The sequence below is a fragment of the Rhamphochromis longiceps genome, linkage group LG10, assembly GCF_057381845.1.
Source record: "Rhamphochromis longiceps isolate RC_006_pf linkage group LG10, R_longiceps_female_GT1.1, whole genome shotgun sequence".
NCBI lineage: Eukaryota > Metazoa > Chordata > Actinopteri > Cichliformes > Cichlidae > Rhamphochromis > Rhamphochromis longiceps.
In genome coordinates, this window is record NC_140566.1 from 26,816,454 (window position 1) to 26,841,700 (window position 25,247).

Sequence of the window (25,247 nt, forward strand, 5' to 3'; positions counted from 1 at the left end):
GGAGAAATCCTTTAGAATTACTGTTTTTTTTTTTCCTCTGCTGCACAGTTTTTATTGTGAAGAAAGACAGGAAGGGCAAAAGAATAAGGGGGCAATCGCAAGCTGCGAAGGTCCTGGCCCGATTCAAACATGGTTACATGATTAAAGAAATCTAAGACTTTAGCTGTGCCTCCAAGAAAGCTCTGCCACCTTCAAAATATGAGATCCAAATAAATCACAAACACAAGGAAAGGATCAAGCAGCACACTCCGTTTACTTTTATTCGCAGGTCAAACTCTTCCAGTGGCCCAAATATGAGCGTGTTTAGCTGAAATTTATGTGTCGAAATAAATTCCAGATTTGACCTTTGACACTGCATGCTGCTACGTCAGGTCAGACTCAGCTTTACAGCGAAAGGCAAAGTACACAAATAAACGAGCTAGTGTGGAAGTCATAAAGCAGATAAGAGCTGTGCTAATGCCAACTATGTGGTCAACTGGTGGGACAGCCTCAAAATGTGTGTGTGCGTGTGTGGGGACATAAATCAGTTTACACGGGTACACTGGGTGGGAAGTTTGGGGCACCTTGTTTGGTTTTTGTGAACCAGTAGCAAGTCGGCATGACATAAATCTTTAAATCTAAGTGTAAAGATGTGATAGGATAAGAAGGGATCATGCAAGATCATGAAGGTAGACCTTGAGATAACAAATAAAAGCCAATATAATGTTCTCTGAGGTAGAGGAAACACAACTTTGTTTGTGTAACTGTTAGCTTGCAAAGTACAGCAGCACAGCCCAGATCCCACAAATGATTAATTCGAGGTCGCCCTCCAAGTTTGGCTTGATCTGGGGTCAGAAAGTGAGGTGTGTATGTGTGTGTTTAGGCCTGTGATACCTGTGTTTTGGGAGGGAATAGCAGCGTTAATGATAATGCTCCTTGTTGTTGTGCTAATGAGATACAGTTGGTATTGCTGCCACTTCAATTGCTTCACACACTCACCACACAGTTCTTACAATGAAACCCATTGACACGCCCCTAACTTAGACGCTTTAAGCAAATGCACCGAGTTTGGAGGAGCTAACGTCCGTTTGCTTGGCCGAGCTGCTTCACTTTGAACACAGCACAGTTATCAGTGTCCCCCACAGAAGAAAGAGAATTTGTGGCAAAAGAATTGAGGACTGTTAAATTATAAATAAGACTGCCAGCAGTACACAGACCAAACATTTCAGCCACATGTATTCTATTTACACTAAAAGTCATTTAAAAGGAATTTAAGTTCTCTCTCAGTTGGCTGTTCTACAGTCAAAATTACAGTGGTTCAGGTCAAAATAAGAGGCACCATTTAGATTTTAATTGGAATATTTATTATGCTTATATGATTATTCCAACCATTTAAAATGTGCTATATAATTAGGTCAGTGATTGTGGATGTTATTTACAATACATGTGACCTTTGAGTTTGTGGGTCTTTTCCACTTCCACTACAAGAATTAAAATATCTGTGACCTGCAGTTTCCAAAGAAAGATATAATCTTTTGTAATTGTTATATTTTACGTATTGTGTCTTAAGCCAACTTGTATTTCTTCATACTTGAAAACTGAAGCTTTAAAGTCAGTATTTGGTATGACCACCATTATTCTTCATCACAGATTGAACTCTCTTAGGCAAACTTTCTAGCAATTTCTTTAAGCAGTTTTAGGGAATGGTCCTCTGGGGTTCTCCAAGGGCATGCACAACTTTACTCTGGATGTTGGCTGGTTTTGTTCTGTTCTCTGTCAAAATGATCCCACACTGCATCTCTGTGCTTGTCCTGCTCTCACTGCAGTGCTCAGTACTGTTGACCATAATTTTGTACTACAGAGATTAGAGTATGCTGTAGTTATTAAAGGTACTGTGCTGAAGGGATTTGAATAATATCTAATAGACACAGTTTTGCTCATGTAAATGCAGAGTTCTCTTCACACACTTTGATTAATTATGGAGTTCCACAGGGTTATGTGCTAGGAACAACTCTGTTTACATTATACATGCTATGCATCTTCTATGCAGATGATACGCAACACAAGTCAAATGACACACACCAATTAGTTAAACTGTAGGGATGTCTTAAGCACAAAGAACTGGATGACCTCTGATTTCCTATTTCTAAATTTAAGTAAACTGAACACTTTGCATTTAATTTTTAATTAGTGTATCTTTAGTTCTGTCTTCCTCACCTCCTCAGCCGGTCACAGCAGATGGCTGCCCTCCCCTGAGCCTGGTTCTGCTGAAGGTTTCTGCTTGCTCATAGGGGGTCATCTGATTGTGGGGTTTTCTTTGTATCATTTTAGGGTCATTGTGGCCAAATAGTTCAATATTTGTTGTGTGTAGACTCTGAAGCAGGGCTGCTTCATCGTAGTCCCTCACAGTCCATGCGATGTAAAACTGGCTTCACTGTGGACGCGGGCATTGGTGTTCCAGCAGTTTCCAGTTCAAGGTTTGAGCCTTTGTTGTTCCTGGGTTGTTCTTGAAGATCTTAACTAATTTCTCATCTGAGGATGACAGTTTGGGTCTCCTTCCAGACCTTGACAAAATGGCTTGTACTTACGTACAATTGTTTGAACAGATGAACTTGGGATCTGCAGTTGTTTAGAAATGGCTCCACGAGACCTTCCCCACTTATCTTAATCTACAGTTCTCCTTCTTACATTTTTACTGAGTTCGTTGGACTTTCCCATTGTTCTGAGTATTGGTCAATACATTGAGTGCTTTCAAACAAGCCCCCTTTATAATGACAAAGAAAAACTGCTAGTTGTAGTCAATTATGATCACTAATGAGAATTTAATAGCCCTTGGCATTGTCAAGTTAAATGACACTGTAAAACCTTCATCGCCATAAACGATTTAAGTGAGTGTATGGATGTATTGAGCCTGTATGTATACATTTGAAAGGTCGTGTGCAGAGAAAACCCAAAATAAATTCAAACTTCTACACCCAATTCTTATTTTTAAAGTCATTAAAGAAGTATGCTGTGCAATCATTCTACCCAGGGAAAATAACAGCTCAAAGAAATCTTTAAAAGACAAAGTTACCAGGACATTCATGACCATATTGAGTATATGTAAACATCTGACTACAATGCACGCATGTCCTCTCAGGACAACTTTGCACTTAGCATCATATTCAATTGTTTATGTCTACTTTAATTTCTAGACATAAACAAATGTAATGTAACACATTACTCTGAGTTTTTAGTATGCGAATACTCATCAGCTGATAGAATTGGATACCTCAGATAAGGACTCCATCCCCCTACACAAGGAACCTGACCTTCCATACCACCTCTTTATCTGATGACATCAGTGATACAGCAGATCCCTCCCGACTCTCATGGAGCCTCCAGGTTCAGATAACTTTGATAGCCTGTTGCCTGAAGATGTTAATACCAGAGCTGGTTGGTGCCTGACAACAGATTGGAAAGGAGGAGGGGCCATGTTGGGGTGAATGCTAATCACTTGGGTGAGGTTAAGTTAGGAGGGTGCATGCGTGTATGGAGGGAAAGTGAGGTGGAATAGAGGTCAGGAGGAATGTGCGAGGTGTGGCTGGTGGCTCATTAGGCTGTTTCACCCAAAAGGGACTCATCATAGGAACATCAGGTCCCATTTAGATTTAAATTTTGGACTATTTAACTGATGCTTCTCTTAAAAAACGACACTCTTAAAAAGATAGTTAACCTTAAAATCAAATTTACATATTTTTCCTTGCAGTGGCGTTTACCCATTTCAATTGTTTTTGAGTGAAATGGTCAGCTTTAGAGATGAAAAATGTTTACCTTCTTTTGAATATAACTGGGATTAGATGCCACTTACCAAAAATACATTTTAAAAGGTCAAAAGAAATCATAGCATAGCTACCCAAGGAAAAGAAGAATCCACAAATTTTGTTGTGAGCATTTCCACAAAACGATACCCACCAAACGCATCACAGTGATGAGACTTTACAGTGCCAAGATGTAAACATTAATGAGGTGTAATAATTGGTAGCTGCATGTTTCCTTCTTCTACATGCCCGTTGAAAAACCATGTATTTGACTCTGGAGTGAACTGCCTCTTTAAGTTGAAAAGCATATCTTTTACTTCTAGGCCCTGCATTCAAATTAAAGGCTGGATCATAATTTCAGGTTAAAAGTTGCTGTTTTGAGGAAAAGTGGAGCAAGAAGCCAGAGGCTGAAAAAGTGTTGACTCAAAGGATAAAAATATTCGCCCACATATCTGGTCACTGAAGGCTCAAAGTATAAAGTGTGTGTTTACAGTGGAGAAAAACACATTGATGCTTTCTTTTCTTTTAGAACATTTCATAAGAACTTCTTCATATTTTGAAGTCTTTAAACTGTTGAAATGGCAAATATGTTGACTTGTTTCACGATGGTAGTAGAGTGCTGTCATTCTGAAATCTCCCATAGGTGTTGTCATAGGTGACTGCCATGTAGGTTTTCTATTTGCTTAGTGTCTTCAAAAAGAGCCTTGAATATAAAGCTAGAAACACAATAGATGTGAACCACATAGAGAGGATTTCGTTTTTCATTTCACATAGTCTTCAACTAAACAAAGGACTAAATCATACAGAACTGTCGGCTTGCGGCTTCAGTACAGGTCAGCTCCTCTCACTAACTCCCACACTCGTAGACTGCTGAAGCTTTCATTGTTGTGTATTTTTGTTAATCATTACCTGCGATGTTTGCAACACAATGGAACGAGCTGAGAATATGGGCTTTGTGATGCAGGGGGAACGTTGCTTCCAAAACACAGAGCTGAAAGGGAGAGAGAGCAGAGAAGCAGAGAGGGAGGGAGGGAGAAGAGGGGAAGAAGAAGAAGAGAGTGGGCAAAGACGAGAGTCTCTACAGCTTAATACATGCCATCTGACATATTGGTATTCTTTGCAGTTTAAACACATGCTTTGCATCAAAACTTTATGTTGAAAGTGAAGATTAAAAAGTTTATAAAGACACAAAGCTGTGTTGGTTTTGGTGAATCACATGTAGAGTGCTGTGCAAAAGTTTCTTTATATTTTGTGTCCAAGGCGCCTGACGTTCTTGTAATATTTTTAAGGCGTTATTGTGCAATACAGGACAGATATAAATAAATACAGAGATAATAAATTGATCCATTAGAAAATATTTTACATAGTGACAAGGGAAAAGCAAAGCTTGAAAAAAAAGATTGTGGCTGTAGTTCTTAAAACAATAAGATGGACATTTATGCAGCTAAAAACACATGAATGTTCATGCTAATCTGTGCAATATATATGGTGGTCCGAGCGGAAGGTGGCTAGAAATTCACACGTCGCTAAGTCTGTGGTTTCAAGCAAAAGTCATAGTCTGACTTACAATGTGAGAAACACAGTAATCTCATTACTTAAACACAACTGAATGTCTGAATCATATTTCGGGCATTTGATTAGCTGATTGTAAAAAAAGGGGGTAATTTCTGAACAGATTTGAGCTCATTCAAACCAGTTTCCAGACTTTAGCTAAATATAAGTCTTTCTTTAATAAAAAAAAAAAGAGTGACCAAAACAGCTGCAGTGGCATTAACCTCTTCACCTTATTCTTATTTGAAGCTCAATAGAAGGCTACTCAATGAAGAGCTTTCCTCCTACTCCCCAGCCCCACACTACATACACCCAGCTGTTTACATGAAGATGGATATCAATGACAGCCACTGTTTTCCCTTGCTTCTTCTCCCTTTCTTCTTGGGTTCCCTAATCGCATCCAGCAGGGAACTTCTGTCCTCCCCTCACACACACACACAAGGCTGAACCCTGCCTGAACCCCGCTGCTTTAATTAATCTCACTGACTTTGTTAATTATTTGTTTGGCTGGCTGACTGCCTCTCTCTTTCTCTGTGTGCGCGCGCCCCTCTTTGAAGTATTTGGGACGTATGCCACAACTGAGAATAGCCTAACCCCGCCGGCCCAGCACTGATAACCTCCAGCAGAGGAGGATAGTTTCCACTTTTTCTTCCCTCTGCTCAGGGCCAGAAACAATTGAAACAATTCAATTCAAGCTGGGAATTTGACGTCATCTCAGGCTGCTCTGTCCTAGAGTATTTTAATATGAGAGGAAAGCTATTATAAAATATATTAATCTGGACCAAGAAGTCCCCTACTGTACACTCTGTACACACATGACTGTGTTAGTTCCCACCCAGACAACACAGTCATCAAGTTTGCAGATGATACCACTGTGGTGGGGCTCATCTCAGGGGGAGATGAGACTGCATACAGAGCTGAAGTTCAGAGGCTGTCAGATTGGTGTGCAGATAACAACCTGGACCTCAATACCACCAAAACAAAAGAACTGGTAGTTGACTTCAGAAGGAGGAAGTCCGAGCTGCAGCCTGTCAGCATCAACGGGGAGTGCGTGGAAAGGGTCTCCAGTTTCAAGTTTCTGGGTGTGCACATAGACACAGACCTCCAATGGAGCTCTAACACCTCTGCGGTCTTAAAGAAGGCCCAACAGCGTCTCCACTTTCTGAGAATCCTCAGAAAAATGGACCTGAAGAAGGAGCTGCTGACCGCCTTCTACCGCTGCTCCATTGAAAGTGTGCTGACATATTGCATCGGTGTGTGGTTCTCCAGCTGCACCACAGCACACAGAAAGGCACTCCAGAGGGTCATCAACATGGCCCAAAAAATCATTGGACATCCTCTTCCCTCCCTGAAGGACCTGTACAGCACTCGCTGTCTCAAGAGGGCACGCAGCATCCTACGGGACTGCACACACCCAGGACACCGGGTGTTTAAGCTGCTGCCGTCTGGCAGGAGGTTCAGGCTGCTGAGGTCCCGAACAAATAGACTCAAGGACAGCTTTTACAACAGGGCAATAGCCCTGATCAATGTAAATAGCTGACCTGACTGGATACCTCCCTGGACTTTTTAGGGGGAGGTAACAATGTTTAAAACGATAACAATAATATTTATATTTATAACAAGGTGCAATAATAATTAATGTGCAATAATAACAGTGTGCAATACACATACACTTATTCTTCTTTTTTATACTAAGTTAATATACTGTGTTGTGTTGTTTGTTACGTTGTGATGTGTCATATCGTGTCGTGTTGTGTTATATGTAGTGCCGACGTAGGACAGTTTTTCCAATTTCATTGTACTACTGTACTATGTATGACTGTGCAATGACAATAAAGAGTTATCTTATCTTATCTTATCTTATCTTATCTGATTCCAGAGTTTTCATGGATTGTTATTACTATGAGTGCACCAGCAAAAAGGGAGCAAGTCATATACTAATGTCACAAAAACACTGAGCATCAAATTAACATGAATGCTTCCTGTAGTCACACAGCACTTGGCCATGTGCACATCTATGACTAGAACAATTTTAGAATCACCACTTAATCCAAACTGCATGTCTTTGGGCTGTGGGAGGAAGCCAGAGCATCCGGAAAGAAACCACCAGGAGAACGTAGAAACTCCCCACAGAAAGGCACCATTAAAAGTCTCTTAAGTTTAACAGAAAAAAAATCCTTCCAACGAGAAAATTAACTGCATTTAATCCAGCCTCACCCTCTGTTCCACCGTTTTTCACAAAGCGACGTGTTCAGCGTTACCTTAAGAGATGCATAAGTGGCAGCCTTATTCCCACTCGTCACATCGCTGCCGGTTTCCCACCTTGGAGCCGTCATGAAGGATGTCAAGTGTCTCGGGGTGTTGTGATCTCACAGCATGTGTTATTCTATTAGGTGTAAATTTTGGCACACTGCTAGTCAATCAGGTGACTGAAGAAGCTCATTAAACACACTCTGTATTGTTCCTGTGTTAGAGCTCTCGTTCTCACATCAGGCTGCGACATCGTGAACCTTATAAACACATCGAAGCCTTGCTAACAAGAATACATGAGAAGGGAGGGTTTTCTTATTTAAAAATCATTCTTTGTGGAGGTTGTCTTGATTATTCTCCTCAAGTATTAGAAATATTAACCTTATCTAGCATACTCATTACTCCAGCATTTTAAGACCTCTAAAAGAAGGTTTCTGAAATCAAAGCTGTTTTCATTTTGAAACCTCTAGGTGACTTACTTGCTGCCTAACAAAAGTTAACATTAAATGATTGCTTTAACAGTGTGAATGTTGCCTCACTATCAGGCTTCTCAGCAGCAATCAATCTAGTTATAGTGACATGGAGAAGCAACTACAGAAATTAATTGTTGGTGCAGTTTCTCTTTGTGTTAGGGACTATAGTGTAGTGGTTTACACATTCACCTAACAGGCAAAACATTGCTAGTCTGGTTCTGGGAGGAGGAGACACAAATCCCTTGTGCGTGAAGCAGGGAGAGCATAAAAAATTGCAAAATCAAACATGTGGATCGAGACCTTGTGAAGAAGGGAGCAACTGAATGTAGCATCTATTCTTTGTATTCAGTTGAACTGATTTTTCTTTCAACATAAAGCATTGTAAGAAATATTTCCAAAGACTCACCAGAGTTTTGTACAGTTCCTACTGTGCACTAAGGACAATATCTGCTTAACGAATGAAAAGTATGATTAACTTCTTGAGTGCTAAATGTTGCCAAGTCAAACTGCTTGGTTGGTATTGTATAATACACAAACCCCTTTGGCATCTACTGTATCATATTTGTGCAAATTAATATATATATTTTATAAAGTATTACTAAGTTAATGAGGAACTGTTTTATTTCTACTGCAGTGCAGTACAATATTAACTATAAGCATGTCAAATCTGTAAAAACAAACAAATAAAAAACACTTAGGACTGATTAAATTAATAAAATTAATTATTCAATATAAGCAATAAATCACACAGAGGAAGTGCATTATTGAAAATTATATTTTAAGAACAACTCAAGTTATCACGAGTGATCACGTGTACGTGATTTAATGTTTGAAGAACTTCAAATTTTCTGGCAATTTTTTTCTCGGTGCAGGCTTTAAAGGATTAATGCATTAGCTTACATGATAAGTGCCAGACTGCAGATCTCTGCCAATATTCCCTCCACATGAAGTGACATCTGGATCTGGAAAAGTTCAATATGACATGAAATGTCCAATTACGTCCTGTATTCAGGGCCTGCTCGACACCAAAGCATGATTGCTTCTAAGTTTTGTGCACTGAAAATATTTTTTATATAAATCTTTTAACTTTTTGAATGAACTTAATAAACCGTTAACTTGTTTACTACTTTCAGCAGCTTCCTTATTTACTTGGGGTCACCACAGCAGGTTGTACCACGTGTTTGATTTGGCTGATTTTTTACGCATGATGCAACGCCAAAGGGATCTTTCACTTGTTAGGCAACTATGTAAGCCACTACACTATGAAACCACTGAACTGCTAACCTAGAGGATGTAATTCTTACCATAATAACTCAAATTATTTGAGTTATTAATACCTTCATCCTCATCCAGCCCCAGCACAACGATATCAAATTATAGGCTAACATCTCCACACAGTACTGACGCAGAGCCAGTTCTGACTGGGTTACTAGAGATCCAACATTTCCCACATTTCCGTAGGAAGAAAATCGTGGTGAGCAAAAATGTCCGAGCTACATCTGCAAATCATCTGTGAAGTTCTTCCCTTCTCATTTCCACAACTTTGAGCCCATCAGTTTTATGGTGCCATGCTGGTGCTACTGGTAATTTCTGTACTTTTCATTCCCATCATCCAAAACAACCATCGTCCAAAAACTTTTATGAGGAACAAATGTGACACGCAGCACTTTAACATTTCCCTTCTGTAAATACATGTATTACAGCATTGCTAAAGGCTTGCACACACTATATATGGCTTACTTTATAAAGAGAAATATGCATGTGTGTGTATGTGTTCATATAAAGACATATTTTTATGTAATTAATAGACTGTGTTGTTACTGTTTGGCTGGCAACAGATGGATTACTGTCGCCCCAAACACACACAGTGTGATATACCCAGGATGTACGTGCAGACACATGTTTGGTTAACCTCAACACTCGGGCTTGAGTGAACGCAGACCCCTGGCTGCTGTATTCTAGAGGAAATCCGGTAACGTGTTACATATGGGAGGTATTATTCATGATTACAGTTCAATAAACAGAAAGAGAGGATGGAAACGGATCTGTGGTCTGGCTCTTCCTCCTGACCTCACTTAACTGGAAATCATTTACTGTCTCTTCTTCTTCTCCTCTCTTTTTCTGACATCCGAATCTTTTTTCTTTAGCAGCCATTTTTCAAAAATATCAAATCATTTTTGTGTCTGTAAGGCACGAAGACATGTTTGAATTATAAGGTGCCCACATCTCAGCTTTACTCAAACTTTAAAGTTAATAAAGCTTATACATTAGGTCCCATTAAACTAAAAACAAGCCTTGCTTTTTGAACCTTTTGTCATGCATGAAGACAGAATCTCCTGTTTTCTGACAGATAATGCTGTGAATTAAAGACACACCAGGTTTCCTCTTTGAAACCTTGCAGGTCTTTTCTCCTGCACCACTGCAGCCTGCTGCTATGAAGACATCAAAGGTGTTGAACACTCGGTGTCACAGTAGCTTTTGCTAATGGGTCCGCCCTCTCCATTGGACCAAGAAGCGAGACGCCCCCTGTTTCACATTAAGAGGCACGCTCTCCAGCCCTCCAGTGAATGACCCTCACACACCATGCAGTCCACGTTGGCCTCCATTGACCTAAAGCCTCAATTTAATACCCAGGATTCATTATTCAAGGATTTTATTTAACTGGTCAGAAAAAAACCTAAAAAAAAATACTTGTAACCAAAGATGCACAGATTCAATTATATCGTTTTAGTATTTGGAGTAACCTTTTGATGAATTCTGTTAAGTCGAACATTATCTTTATAGTTTTATACTGGTTTAAGATCTGTGGATTGCTGCACACTTCCAAAGTATCGAATAGGATGACAAGAATGGGGGGGGGGGGGGCAAAATGGCATTTTTGTGTAAAGATGGATGGTGTTAATTGTTGGGAAGAAAAGGTTTGAAACTGAGAGGCTCTGAGAAGAAAAAGGAGAAAAAAAGAGTTGTAGCAGTGGGACATCTGTAACTATTAGGACTTCTTTGTTTTGCCTTCGTGCTTGATACTTCATGCGTGGCTGGCATGATTCATCCTTTGCTCAGTACTCAGAGGCCAAAGCATGCAAAGCACAGAGCTTTTGTAACTTTTTGCAGTTGCTTTTTTTAATGCTTTTGTGCAGAGAAAACTCATCCACGGACATGTAAACACCTGTTAAAGTATTTAAGTGCCTTTGCACTGTAACACTAGGTGTCTTAAAAAACACATTTTGCCATTGTGACACATACACGTATAAACACACTGACTAACAAGGTGAAAACAATACTAGCCACACAGTTGCAACTTATAAAAAACATTAATGCTTATTTTTAATGGTTACACATGCAACCCCAGTAGCAACAAAAACTCTGTATGTCTCCTCACCTTTCTCCTACCTTCATGCACAAGTTAATGACCTCCTGTTAGTTCTAGACAGGTGTTTTCATCCCTGTGCATTTTTTTTACACTGCTAACGCACACATTGTTCTCCGAGAGTAACCTTACACTGCAGCAGGAGACTTAAAACAGCTCTGTTCAACATCAGGTTTGGCAGGTGGTCGTTTCTGCTGCATGCATTTGATAAGTGAAGAGAACAGTAGCCGTTATAATATTTGTTGCACTCCACCAGGAATATTACAGATTTACAGAGCACTAGAAATTAACTCTACAAGTTACCAGGAGCTGTTCTCCGTCTACATGAGTAAGTGTGCGCAGCCAAGTGTCACAGTAAGATAAACTGATTCTAAACATTTTACGTGTTTGTCTAATGGGTGCCCCAAAAGTCCCATGTCATGTTTGGAGTGTGTTAAAGTGTGGACACAAAAGCAGAGACAGATAGAGGCAGATTGCAAACTACAGAGAAAACTAAAACCATAAGGCAGAGACAGGGAACTCCAGAAAAACTGAAACAGTACAGGCATTAACACACTAAGCAGACTCACGGTTTAAATAGACACTCGAGGAACTCAGGGAGATGCGAAATGCCTGGGTAACAAATCCACGATGACAACACAGAGGAAGTGAAACTAAAAACTTGACACAAAAGACACAAGCTACCAAGATAAACCAGGCAATAATCAAAACACTGAGACAATGACACTAACATATTGAACTTGACACCGGGGGGATACCTAAGTAAAGTAATAAAAGATATATCTAAAACTAATCCCTAAGCAAAATATTAAGTGAAACCAATTCACTGAAACTAAGAACTCAAACTAAAGAGAGCGTTCAAGAATAGACAAACAAACCAAGAAGCCCAATGGAGCATTAAATAATAAAGAATTCAAAAGTCCAAAACCTACAGGGATGACAGGGCAAAGGAAATCTTCTGAAGGCAGACCAGCAGGTGTTCCTACAACACATCCAGGTGTGGCTCTGCACCGAATCTCTTATTAGATAAGAAGAAATACTGCAGCAGCACAAAGTCGAATACAGGCATGCATAAAATGTGCATTTCATTTAATTTTTAAATTAAAAATTAAATTAATTTTTTCATTTAATTTCATGATTGTAAGAAACTGTTGCTCTGTATATGTGAAAGATTTAAGGCTTAACTTTTTCTTAGCTGGAACTGCTATATATAGTATATTAACTAACTTTAGTAAATAGTTATGTTAAAAAGTATGTATTTTATTTTACAGCACAGCATAGAAAAGGTAAACATTGCTAAAAAAAAAAAAAAAAGTATAAAATAGTGCTGAGCAGAATAACATATACAGTGAAAAAATTCTAAAGTAACAGGCTTATGTCATGTATAAATATCGTGGATGTCCATAAAGTACTGCAACTAAAGAATTAATGTGTCTATTTGGGCATAAGATATTTATATGTCTGAATAAAGTTGATGTGATATACCCAATAAGCACACGAAAATTGTAAAAAAAAAAAAAAAAAAAAAAAAAGAATAATAATAATAAAAAAAACACTTAGAACTGACTTAGCAACCTAAAAGAGGAGTAAAATTATTTATTCAAAATAAGCAATCAACCACACTCATTAAGTGCTTTACTTAAAAGTACATTTTAATAACAACTCTCAAGCTCTCAAAAGCGAGCACACGTATGCTCTTAGTGATCAGCTTGCTATATTGTGCCATCTTTTAAACATTATTGATCTCCTCTGTGTTCATTTGCAAACGTACATATATAACAATAACTTAATAATAATAACTTAATAATTATTATTATTACCATTTAAAAATTTACATAACAGATCTACCATACCTGAAATGCAAACTGTTATTAGGCTATGACAGATCGGTGAAGCCAACAATACCAAGTGTCCCATGTAAGAAAAGAGCTATTTGTTAACACTTATATCGCTGATACTCTGCTCATTGGCTTCATAACATAGCTGTTTTGAAGAATCTGTAGAGCATGGTTTTGCTAAATCAAAAAGTAATAAGCACCGAGCATGAGGCCCAAGGCAGCTCAGATTCTTGATTTTCTGCAAAACAAACTGCACGATCAAAGAAATTCATCAAACATGGCCTTTTCTTGCATTCTGTGTAATGTACTTCTTTTGTTACAACACACATATCCACCATCACTTCACCTTCTCCATCTTTCCCTCCCTCTCTGTCCAGTCCTTCTCACACCCTAACACCCCCAACCACCTTCTACACTATTCAGAAGCCCCTCTACAGCATAGATCCTTCTCAGTAATCCCTTGGATCAGTCCATCCACCCCCCTCATCTCAGCCATCCTTTGCTTATTAGATCAGGCCCTCTGTCAAAAAGCAGGGATCTGGGGCCTCATTGTTTGGCCCCTGATTAAGAGCTTCTCACACTGGAGGATCAGGCCTTTACACTGAGTGAAGTAGAAGGAGTTGGGGGTAAGAAAGAGAGAGGATCTTTCTTTCTTAACGTCTTGGGGCGGTCTTACGGGTCACATTGTTGCAGGGTTCAGAAGGCTTCTTTTAAAGGTAGGCTGGATTTAAAGCACAATGGGATGTTAGACGATGAGGGATTTAAAACTTAAGCTTATATTTTTTCGGCCCGAGGCCTTACACTTGTCCAGAGATTGAAGATGTCCCTGTTCATAAATGTGAAGTGAGCTGCTTTGGCAGAAACTGAAGGCAACATCTTAATACAAAGTGATTAATTATGTAAAATCCCGCAAACCGCATTGTTACATATAAAGAATGTAACAACATGGACCACCAACTGCAAAGTATTCATTAAACTCAATGGAACACCGGAACAAGCCAAAGTGTTGGTCATCAGAAATATGGAAGAGCTGGACAAATACTGAGGTCAACTTACTCTGGAGGTATGAATACACATGTGACGTGACACACAACACAACACATGGCACAGTCCAAAAGAACTTCATCTGCATCCGGCAACAATATCAACATAACTCATTGGAATTCTCTTTATGATAATCTGGAACTGAGAACATTTCGATACACAGACCATAATGTTCTAGACTTAGAAAAGGATATAGACCCGGAAAATAATTTCTTCTACAACATCAGCTGTAACTGCTGCTACTTCACTGATGAACAGTTTAAGCACACCATCAACACGGAAAATAAATTATCAATAATCCATTTTAATAGCAGAAGTCTGTATGCCAACTTCAACAATATAAAGGAATATCTAAATGAGTTGACAAATCCATTTGGAATTATTGCCATTTCTGAAACATGGATCAATGCGGAGAAAGGAATGGACTTTGGACTGGAGGGATATGAAGTGAATTTTGTAAATAGAAGGAACAAGAGTGGAGGGGGAGTAGCTGTGTATGTGGATAAAAACCTAAACTACAAGGTGGTAGAAAGTATGACAACTGTAATTGATAATTTACTAGAATGTATAACAATTGAAATTTATAAGGAAAAAGAAAAAAATGTAATAATTAGCTGTATATATAGAACACCTGGCTCTAGTATTCAAGTATTTAATGACTTCATAGAGGAAATATTCTCTAAAACAAATCAAAAAGTTATGTTTATCTGTGGTGATTTTAATATTGACCTGTTGAATCCAAAAAAGCATAAAATGAGCGACGAATTCCTAAACACTATGTACAGTTTGAGTTTACATCCTAAAATAACCAGGCCTAGCAGAATTACACCACATTGTGCCACCTTACTTGACAATATTTTCACTAACAATATGGAAAACAACATTGTGAGCGGAATATTAATTAATGACATCAGTGATCACCTACCAGTTTTTGCAGTTTATGACACTAATTATAAGAAAAATCATCATGAAGAACAACTGAGATACAGACGTGTAAGGACGGAAGAAACTATGACTGCATTTAAGAACGATCTATTAAATCAGGACTGGGACAATGTGTACAAAGAAGCTGATATTGATATTGCATATGGCATATTTTTAAGAATATTCATGGAGTTGTACGATAAAAACTGTCCAACAATAAAATACAACAGAAAGCACAAATATTCAGATAGACCATGGCTCACTAAGGGTTTACAAAATGCATGTAAAAAGAAAAATACACTCTATAGGGAATACCTAAAACAAAGAACAAAAGATGCTGAAAATAAATATAAAAAATACAAAAATAAGTTGACCAATATTATACGTGTATGTAGAAAGGAGTATTATAGTAAAATATTGAACAACAATAAACATAATATGAAAGGAATATGGGATGTTTTAAACGGTATCATTAAAAATAATTCTGGACAACAAAGTTATCCACAATACTTTATCGATAATGGCAATATTATGGAAAACACTGCTGATAAGATCAACAGCTTTAATCATTATTTTGTAAATATTGGACCAAAACTGGCAGAACAAATTCCTGAGTCACTGCCATCAGTAGAATGTAGTGAAAACCTGATTGATAGGAACCCTAACTCAATGTTCCTCACATCAGTGGAGGAAAAAGAAATAATTGACATTGTACACATGTGTAAATATAAAACATCTACTAATTGTAATGATATTGACATGAAAATCGTCAAGAAGGTCATTGAAGGAATTGTAGGACCTCTAACATATATTTGCAACTTATCATTTCAGACGGGAAAAGTGCCAAACAAAATGAAAATAGCTAAATTTGTGCCGCTGTATAAAACCGGGGATAGACGCCACTTCACAAATTACAGGCCTGTTTCTTTACTACCACAATTCTCCAAAATCCTAGAAAACCTGTTTAATAAACGATTAGACAAATTCTTAGATAAATATAAATTACTCTCTGACAGTCAATATGGATTCAGATCAAAAAGATCAACATCTCTGGCATTAATCGAATCAATTGAGGAGATTACGAATGCTATAGATCAGAAACAGTATGCAGCTGGAGTATTTCTGGATCTCAAGAAAGCATTCGACACAATCAATCATGACATATTAATTAATAAACTGGAACGGTATGGGATTAGGGGGGTTGTACTGCAATGGGTGAAAAATTATTTAAGTGACCGGAAACAATTTGTGAAGCTGGGTGTCCATTCCTCATCATGCTTGGACATTGCTTGTGGTGTTCCACAAGGCTCTGTACTGGGTCCAAAATTATTTATTATTTATATAAATTATATTTGTAAGGCATCTGATATATTAAAATTAGTATTATTTGCAGATGACACAAATATTTTTTGTTCTGGGGGGAATCTAAAGGAGCTGCTGGATCCAATTACTTCAGAAATGTGCAAAATTAAAAAATGGTTTAACAGGAACAAACTATCGCTAAATCTAAGTAAAACTAAAATTATCTTATTTGGGAATTCCCTTAGAAATGCACAAGTGCAGATTCATGTAGATGGTGTGGAAATTGAAAGAGTACTTGAACATAAGTTTCTAGGTGTGATTATAGATGATAAATTAAACTGGAAGTCTCATATAAATCATATACATAACAAAATTTCAAGAAGTGTCTCAATCTTGAGTAAAGTAAAACACATTCTGGACCACAAATCACTCCACATTCTCTATTGTTCCCTGATTGCACCGTATTTGAATTACTGTGCAGAGGTTTGGGCAATACTTACAAATGTTCACTATCATCAATCTTTATATATATATATATATATTTTTTTTTTTTTTGCCTGTCCCATTTGGTTCTTTAGCCATCAGAATTGTTGTCTGAAGACCAACAAGGATACCCAATGGATTTACTTTGCCAAATGGATCATCGTGGCATTGCCGTATTGGTCCATTTGGTCGATCTTTGTTTTTATTATTTATTATATTTTATTTTCAGATGTTACAGACGGGACAGACATGAGTGAGGGATAGGAAAGGGAGAAAGAAAGAGGAAGGAAAGGAAAAACAGAAGGGGAGAGGGACAGTGAGAAAGGGGGGGAGAAAAAAAAATCTCCTGGATCACCTGTTGAGAGAAGAATAGAAAACAAGCAAAAAAAACAAAGCAACATACTAAACACAACACCATCGCATTAATCTAGCTAAGTGTAAACAGCAGTAAATACTAAATATTCAATGTTGTTGTGCAGCACGCAGGACAGATGTGCTTTGAAGTAGCAGCCAAGAAAAGTGTAATTTGGGTCTACGAGCAGTGAACACCCGTGTGCATACCTGTGTGGATCAGCGCGCTTGTATTCCAAAGGTTTCTCCATGTAACGATCTGCTAGGGAGTGTGGGGGGGCCACAGCCCCGTCCTCCAGGGTGTGAAGCGGGTATGGAGGAGATCAAAACTCCAGACATCCAGAGGCCCCCAGAACACAAGAGACCATGGAAGACCAACAGAGGGGCAGCCGCGCCACTGTTCCAGTAAGAGCTGAGGAGAGTCCCAGATGAGGGTTCACTCAGCAGCCGCGGAGCAGAAGCCAGGGGGAGTTGCAGTGACGCGCCCGTGAGCTCCGCCGGCCGCCAGCTGTGCCTGAGTGACCGAGCCCCAGGCCGAGAGGCCGGGGGCACCCCACCTCCGAAGGGGCCCAAGCGAGCCCCAGGCTCCAGGCCCCGACAAGCGGCCGCCAAGGAGTGAGCCGGTGTGTACCTGGACGCCCACCCCCAGACACAAAGAACCACCAACGCACCGACACCTGAGGGAGTCCGCCACTGGCAGGGGAAGTGGTGGTGGGTGGAGATAGTCCTCCAAACCTTGGAGGGCCTGAGGTGTCCCCAGAGAGGTGGCGTCTGATACCCAACCTGACATATAGACACAGACATACAGGCACACACAGACACAAACATCCATTCCCCCCCTCATGCTCTCATATGCACTCACTCCACACTCAACCAACGTGGAGACAGACATAAAGAGACGCTGTACACACGATCACACTCCCCAAGCGTACTCTACAAACCGGGTCTAGGTACCCTTGCCCCTGGAGGGGGGAACTGCACCCAGACCCAGGTGGTGTTACCCTTTTCCCTGCGGTGGGGAGAAGCAGACCGACCCGACTCCGCAGCAGCAGGGAGGCCCCACACCCCAGACCGCAGTCGGACGGCCAACTCCTCCTAGCCCCCCACTCCAGCAGGCCGCAGAGAACGGGGGTGGGAGAAGACTCCAAACCTCCCTCCACCCGCTCATTGTAGTGTTGATGCATGTGTGTTCTAAGGTGCAATTAAAACCCAGGAGGGCATGGAGCTACCTGCCAAGGAGCAGCAGGTAAGCGCATAGTCCCTCCTGATAGCCCTCAATGTCTACGTGTATTTAAAATTGAGAGGCGGGCAACGACGCCAGGGGTGAGGTGTACACCCTGATGGTAATTTGGACTCCGTGATTGTGCCCACCCCCAAGATCCTATATGTATGTGTAATGAGAGTGTGAATAATGTGAATGTCTAAGTTGTGGGATAAAATTGAGGCAGAGGCAGCCAGAAGGGGACAGAGGTGGGGGGGGGGGGGGAGGGTAGCCTCCTCTGCACCCTGGTGACATACCCCTACTCCAAGGCCCTGCATGTGTGGGTGGTTGTGGTGGAGCGGGAAGAGGGAGGCAGCTGGAGATGGGGAGGGAAGGAAGGGAGGGGCAGGTAACCCCTCCCTGGGGCCAGCTCCCCCGCTGACCCCAGTAGGCACTCCCATACTCCGCGACCCGCCAGGGAAAGGGTGCCCAGGCCCATCCAGACCGGGGCCCAGTGCAGCAGCGCCCCCCGGCCCCACAGAGCCCGGGACAGTCCACCCAACCCCACCACAGAGAAAACTGCACCCACCCCACCATCCACTCATCTTCCAGACTACATAAGACAGTAAACGCCCAGGCTGAGATCTTCCTCCACCTCTCCTGTATCTCCCCCTCCTGCAGAGAGAGTTCCTGAAGAGAGGAAAGCTCCTGCAAGATGTGACCATCTCCCCCACCAGTTGAAGAGCCCCCCAGGTGGCTCGACGCACCGGTGGCACCCTGCTCCAGGGCCGGGCCCCCATGCACCCACCCGCCCACAACCCCGGCAACACACCAACCAGGACCCAAGCCCCCAAGGCCCGGCCCGGGCCCCAGCCCAGAGACGGAGCACCCCCAGAACCTCACGCCCATCCCGGACCCACCCAGGGCCAGCCAGCACAGACCCTCCCCTAGCCCCGCTGCACGCAGCCGCGAGGAAACAGTCACCTGAGAGCCAACAGAGCCCCCAACCGGACATGACCGCTACCCCGGGTTCAATCTTTATATTACAAAAAAGGGCCATAAGGATAATCCATAAAACTGGTTACAGAGATCATACAAATCCACTATTCTTAAAATCAAAAATTCTAAAATTCACAGATCTGGTTCATTTTCTCACAGCACAAATTATATATAAAGCAATAAATAACCTGCTTCCTGACAATATTCTAAAAATGTTTTCTAAAAGGGAACGGGGATACAATTTGAGGGGGGAATTAAATTTAAAACATCCTCGTATCCGTACAACATTAAAAAGTTTTTGCATCTCTGTGTGTGGAGTGAAGCTGTGGAACAGACTAAGTAAAGATATGAAGCAATGTCCAAGCATGGCGCAGTTTAAAAAGCGGTTTAAGGATATGGTTTTTACAGGGTACAGGGAAAAGGTAGAGATTTGATAGGGTGTTCTTGTCTAATATTTTCATGTGTGTGCGCATGCACGGGTTTGTTGGTATGGGTATATATATATATATATATATATAGTTCCTGATGAAGGCTCTTAGGGTCCCATTGATCTTGTACAATTCTAGGCATTCCAGTATCCAGCTGTGGGGCATTGAGTCATAGGCCTTCTTGTAATCAATCCAGGCAGTGCACAGGTTGGTCAGTCTGGTCTTGCAGTCTCGGCTGATTGTTCTGTCTACCAGTAGCTGGTGTTTTGCACCTCTGGTATTCTTGCCAATTCCTTTCTGTGTCCCGCTCATGTATTGACCCATGTGCCTGTTCATCTTAGCCGATATGATGCCTGACAGGAGCTTCCATGTAGTACTGAGGCAGGTTATTGGTCGGTAGTTGGAGGGGACCGGTCCCTTCTTGGGGTCCTTGGGGATCAGGACCGTCCGGCCTTCAGTTAGCCATTCCGGGTGTCTCTCGTTAACTAGCAGCTGGTTCATTTGTGCTGCCAGACGCTCGTGGAGTGCAGTCAGCTTCTTCAGCCAGTAGGCGTGAACCATGTCGGGCCCTGGTGCTGTCCAACTCTTCATACTGGAGACCCTTTCTTGGATATCTGCCACTGTGATGGTTACTGGACCCTGTTCAGGGAGGTCGCTGTGGTCTGCCCTCAGATCCACTAGCCACTGAGCATTGCCGTTATGGGTTGCGTCCTTCTCCCATATGCTCTTCCAGTATTGCTCCGTCTCCAGCCTTGGTGGTGCTGTTCTCTTATTGTTCCCTTGCCACTGAGAGTACACCTTTGCTGGTTCTGTGGAGAACAGCTGGTTTATTCTCCTGCCTTCTATCTCTCTGGTGTACCTCCTCAAGCGGCTGGCCAAGGCTGTGAGTCTTTGCTTGGCAGTTTCCAAGGCCTCAGGTATGGACAGCTTGCTGTATTTCTTAGGCACCTTATTTGTCGCACCTTTCTGCAACTCTGTTAGTTGGCTAACCTCCCTCCGTGCTACTTTGATCTTGCCCTCTAGCCTCCTTCTCCATGGAGGGTACTGCCCCTTGTGGCTGTTCAACTTGTAACCAAGCATCTCACTGATCACTGCTGCCGTATTGTAGATCAGCTTGTTAGTGTCGGTAATTGTGGTTGTAGGTATTGCCCGTAGTGCTGCATTAACATCATCTAGCAGACCTTCTGAGGGTACTTCACGTAATCTTGATAACCGGCTACGGGGGATCCAGGTTTCAAGCTTGGCCATGATCCTATTTTTCAGGTCAGTTCCTCTCGCACTCAACGATCCTTCTCCTATCGCACTTGGGGCTATGTACCCAATCTCGGGTGGGGGTGATGATATCTCCCCCCTGACCTGGCGTCCTGACTCCTCCTTGCCGTAGCATTTGTGTTGTACCTCGTCAATCTCTAGCTGTGAGAGCAGTCCCTTCTTTCGAATGTTGGAACACTGAGCTACTAGTTGTTTCGCCGTCATTGTGGATGTTGGGTATCGAAGAATCCATAGGTCCCTCATCCTATTCATGTAGCCCCTTCCGCCGGGGTTACTTGCGTAGTAGCATTCCAACAACGCCCTGTTTTCGTCCCTTGCCCACCGATGCCTTCTTGTTCCAGTTCCAGGGTGCCCTGGTTCCTCAACACCTGACGCGGACCTTGTTGATCCGGGCGACGTCCGAGCCGGCATGCCTTCATATTTATCTGTCTCGCTCATGTCTGCGGTAGGCTTGCTTAGCATAGGGGGTCTAGCCTTAGGACCCTTACTGGATACAGACGCCCCAGGCAGGAATCGAACTTGCGATCCTCTGTTCCAAAGGCGTGTAGTTTAACCACAACGCTATCCAGGCTGCAACCACCAAGTACCTGCAGAGGGTCAGGCAAGTCCTGAGGAGTCAGCTGAATGGTAAGAACAAGATCCGGGCCATCAACACATACGCCCTGCCCGTGATCAGGTACCCTGCTGGGGTAATAGGCTGGCCAAAGGAGGAGATAGAAGCCACTGACATAAAGACAAGAAAGCTCCTGACCATGCATGGAGGGTTTCACCCCAAGTCCAGCACCCTGAGGCTGTACGCTAAGCGGAAGGAAGGGGGCCGGGGACTGGTGAGTGTCAGCACCACAGTCCAGGATGAGACAAGGAACATCCAAGAATACATTGGGAAGATGGCCCCAACTGACCGAGTGCTCAGTGAATACCTCAGGCAGCAGAAACCCAAGAAAGAGGAGGGAGACGAGGAACCATCATGGAAGGACAGGCCCCTGCACGGTATGTACCACCGGCAGATAGAGGAGGTGGCTGATATCCAGAAATCCTACCAGTGGCTGGACAAAGCTGGACTGAAAGACAGCACAGAGGCACTAATCATGGCAGCACAAGAACAAGCTCTGAGTACAAGATCCATAGAGGCTGGGGTCTATCACACCAGGCAAGACCCCAGGTGCAGGCTGTGTAAAGATGCCCCAGAGACAATCCAGCACATAACAGCAGGGTGCAAGATGCTAGCAGGCAAGGCATACATGGAACGCCATAACCAAGTGGCCGGCATAGTGTACAGGAACATCTGTGCCGAGTATAACCTGGAAGTCCCGAGGTCAAAATGGGAGATGCCCCCAAGGGTGGTGGAGAATGACCGAGCTAAGATCCTGTGGGACTTCCAGATACAGACGGACAAAATGGTGGTGACTAACCAACCGGACATAGTGGTGGTAGACAAACAGAAGAAGACGGCCGTAGTGATCGATGTAGCGGTTCCGAATGACAGCAATATCAGGAAGAAGGAACACGAGAAGCTGGAGAAATACCAAGGGCTCAGAGAAGAGCTCGAGAGGATGTGGAGGGTGAAGGTAACGGTGGTCCCCGTGGTAATCGGAGCACTAGGTGCGGTGACTCCCAAGCTAGGCGAGTGGCTCCAGCAGATCCCGGGAATAACATCGGAGATCTCTGCCCAGAAGAGCGCAGTCCTGGGAACAGCTAAGATACTGCGCAGGACCCTCAAGCTCCCAGGCCTCTGGTAGAGGACCCGAGCTTGAAGGATAAACCGCCCGCAGGGGCGTGCTGGGTGTTTTTTTATATATATATATATATATATATATATATATATATATATATATATATATATATATATATATATATATATATATAAAATTGTAGGTTGTGTATCCTTGAGGTGTTAATGGGGTTATTGAAAATGTGTATATGTGCGTATGTGTATATACGTATGTATGGATAGATAGAAACATATATGTGTATATATTTAAAAAAAAATTACACATAACATATAATGTAATTGCAAGGAGGTATTTCTGTAGTCTATTGATACTAGATAGTGGAAAAGGGGTGGGATTAAATAAGCTTATGCTTCTTCCTGCTCCTTTTTGAACATGGACGTTATTTGGAGTTGTGGTTGCTCGTTTTCCTTTTGTTTGCTTTGTTCATTTGTCTCTTTTAATTCTATTTTTTTTATACTTTTTCAACATGTTCAAAATAAAGATTCAATCAATCAATCAAAGAAAGGAGCTGAAGGCTGGCTTGTGCGTACCATGATCTGCTTTTTCTAATCAAGGCCATGACTTGAAGTATGTCCAAAAAAACTATAACTTCATAAAAGAGTCAAACAACTAAGTATCGGATTTCTCGTGGTTTTTTATCAGCTCCTTAAACTTTTCCTTAAAATGAAGAGATGACAATCAGGAAGTCACAATGGCGGGAACGTTGTTATCACCAGAGTTTTCTCTCAGAATGGGGACTGTAACACGATTTTTGCTCCTCTTTTTAATACGTCTAAGAATAAAAATACCTTAAAAAAATTCTGCACTTTATATGGACTCATTATTCTGCACAACAATAAACGTGATACAGTTTTAAACCATCAAAGTATAAAGACCAGAGCATAAAGAAAAATGAACATTCAACTAGAAGCCCTGTAGATACCACATATACCATATTGACTTTGTGTTTGCTGTTCAGTAAAGTGAAACTTTACCAATCAATAGCTTGTCTTATGAGGATAGAGGCAAACCCATGATCTTATTGGGGATTAGACCCATATACTAATTATTCTTGAGTGTAAAGAAAGACATTAGTTTGGAGGGACAGTGATGCAGCATTCCAGAGGGATTGGGAGGCTATGTGGGAAAAGCAAACCAAGGTGTTGCACTCAACAGTCTGTCTTCCCTTTATGTTCCTTCAGGGGGATATTCTTAATCTCACAGTCTCTCCCACATATTCTTAAATGACCGAGCCTTCTTTGCTATCACCAGATTTATAAAAGGGTTCATTAAAGCTGGTTATTGTGGAATGATAGTGGATGTTAGTGTTATTCTTAAAGGCTTATAAAGCTGGACTCAAGTCATGAGAAGTGTCTGGTGACATCCCTCCACAGTGTCCAGACTCAAGGTGGCACATCAAGTAGAAAGCACTGCTGGTGAGCACGCATGTCGGGGCACCATAAATTCATCATCCAGGGTGACATCATGGTGGAACTCTTCTGGAATAGATAGAAGGATCTGAGGACCTTTATCTGCCACCCTGCCGTTGATCCCTTCTTACATCACACTGAAAAGGCTGAAGGTTTTGTCAGGTTTATAATTGTAATGTAAAAATAATGATATTCTATTAAAACAGTCAATTTAAATATTTTATTTATTTATTTATTTATTTTTACTTCAGTTTTTTTTTCCAGTTCAGATCACCAACTGATCCTTTGGATGACACGAGTTAGTTGGCCTTGCATTGTTTCTCCTCCATGTCCTAAACAGCTCAGGGCTTACCTCGGGACAATTTTAGGCTAAATTTGCATTACAAAGGCCTTTGTTTGTCTGACTTCTACATTTGTTTTGCAGTTAAACTAATCAGCAAAGGAGTGGATTAAAGAGCAATACAGTCAGTAGCCTTTGTCTTTTGCCTTGTTGCTGTCATGGTACTGGGTTGTTGACCCAGTGTTCATGTTTTGGACCTTTTTAATCTTGTTAATTCATTTTTGATTTTGAGAAGTGAACCTGTTTTCTCTGTCGCTGTTCTTCTCCCTGTGTTTCATCCTTTCTCTCCCCCAGTCTGTTGTGTTTCCATGTTTGTTTTTCCAAGTCTTAGTGCCAAGCCTGCATGTCCTTATCTGAGACTTGGTGTGCATGCTACTTCCTGTTTTATTTTGACAGTCCCTCGTCTCATGTGCATTGCGTTCAGTTTTGCTTCCCCTGTCTCTTTATGCCTAATTTGACCCTCCTGTGTTCCCATGTGTCTCCACTTTCCCTAATCACCCTCA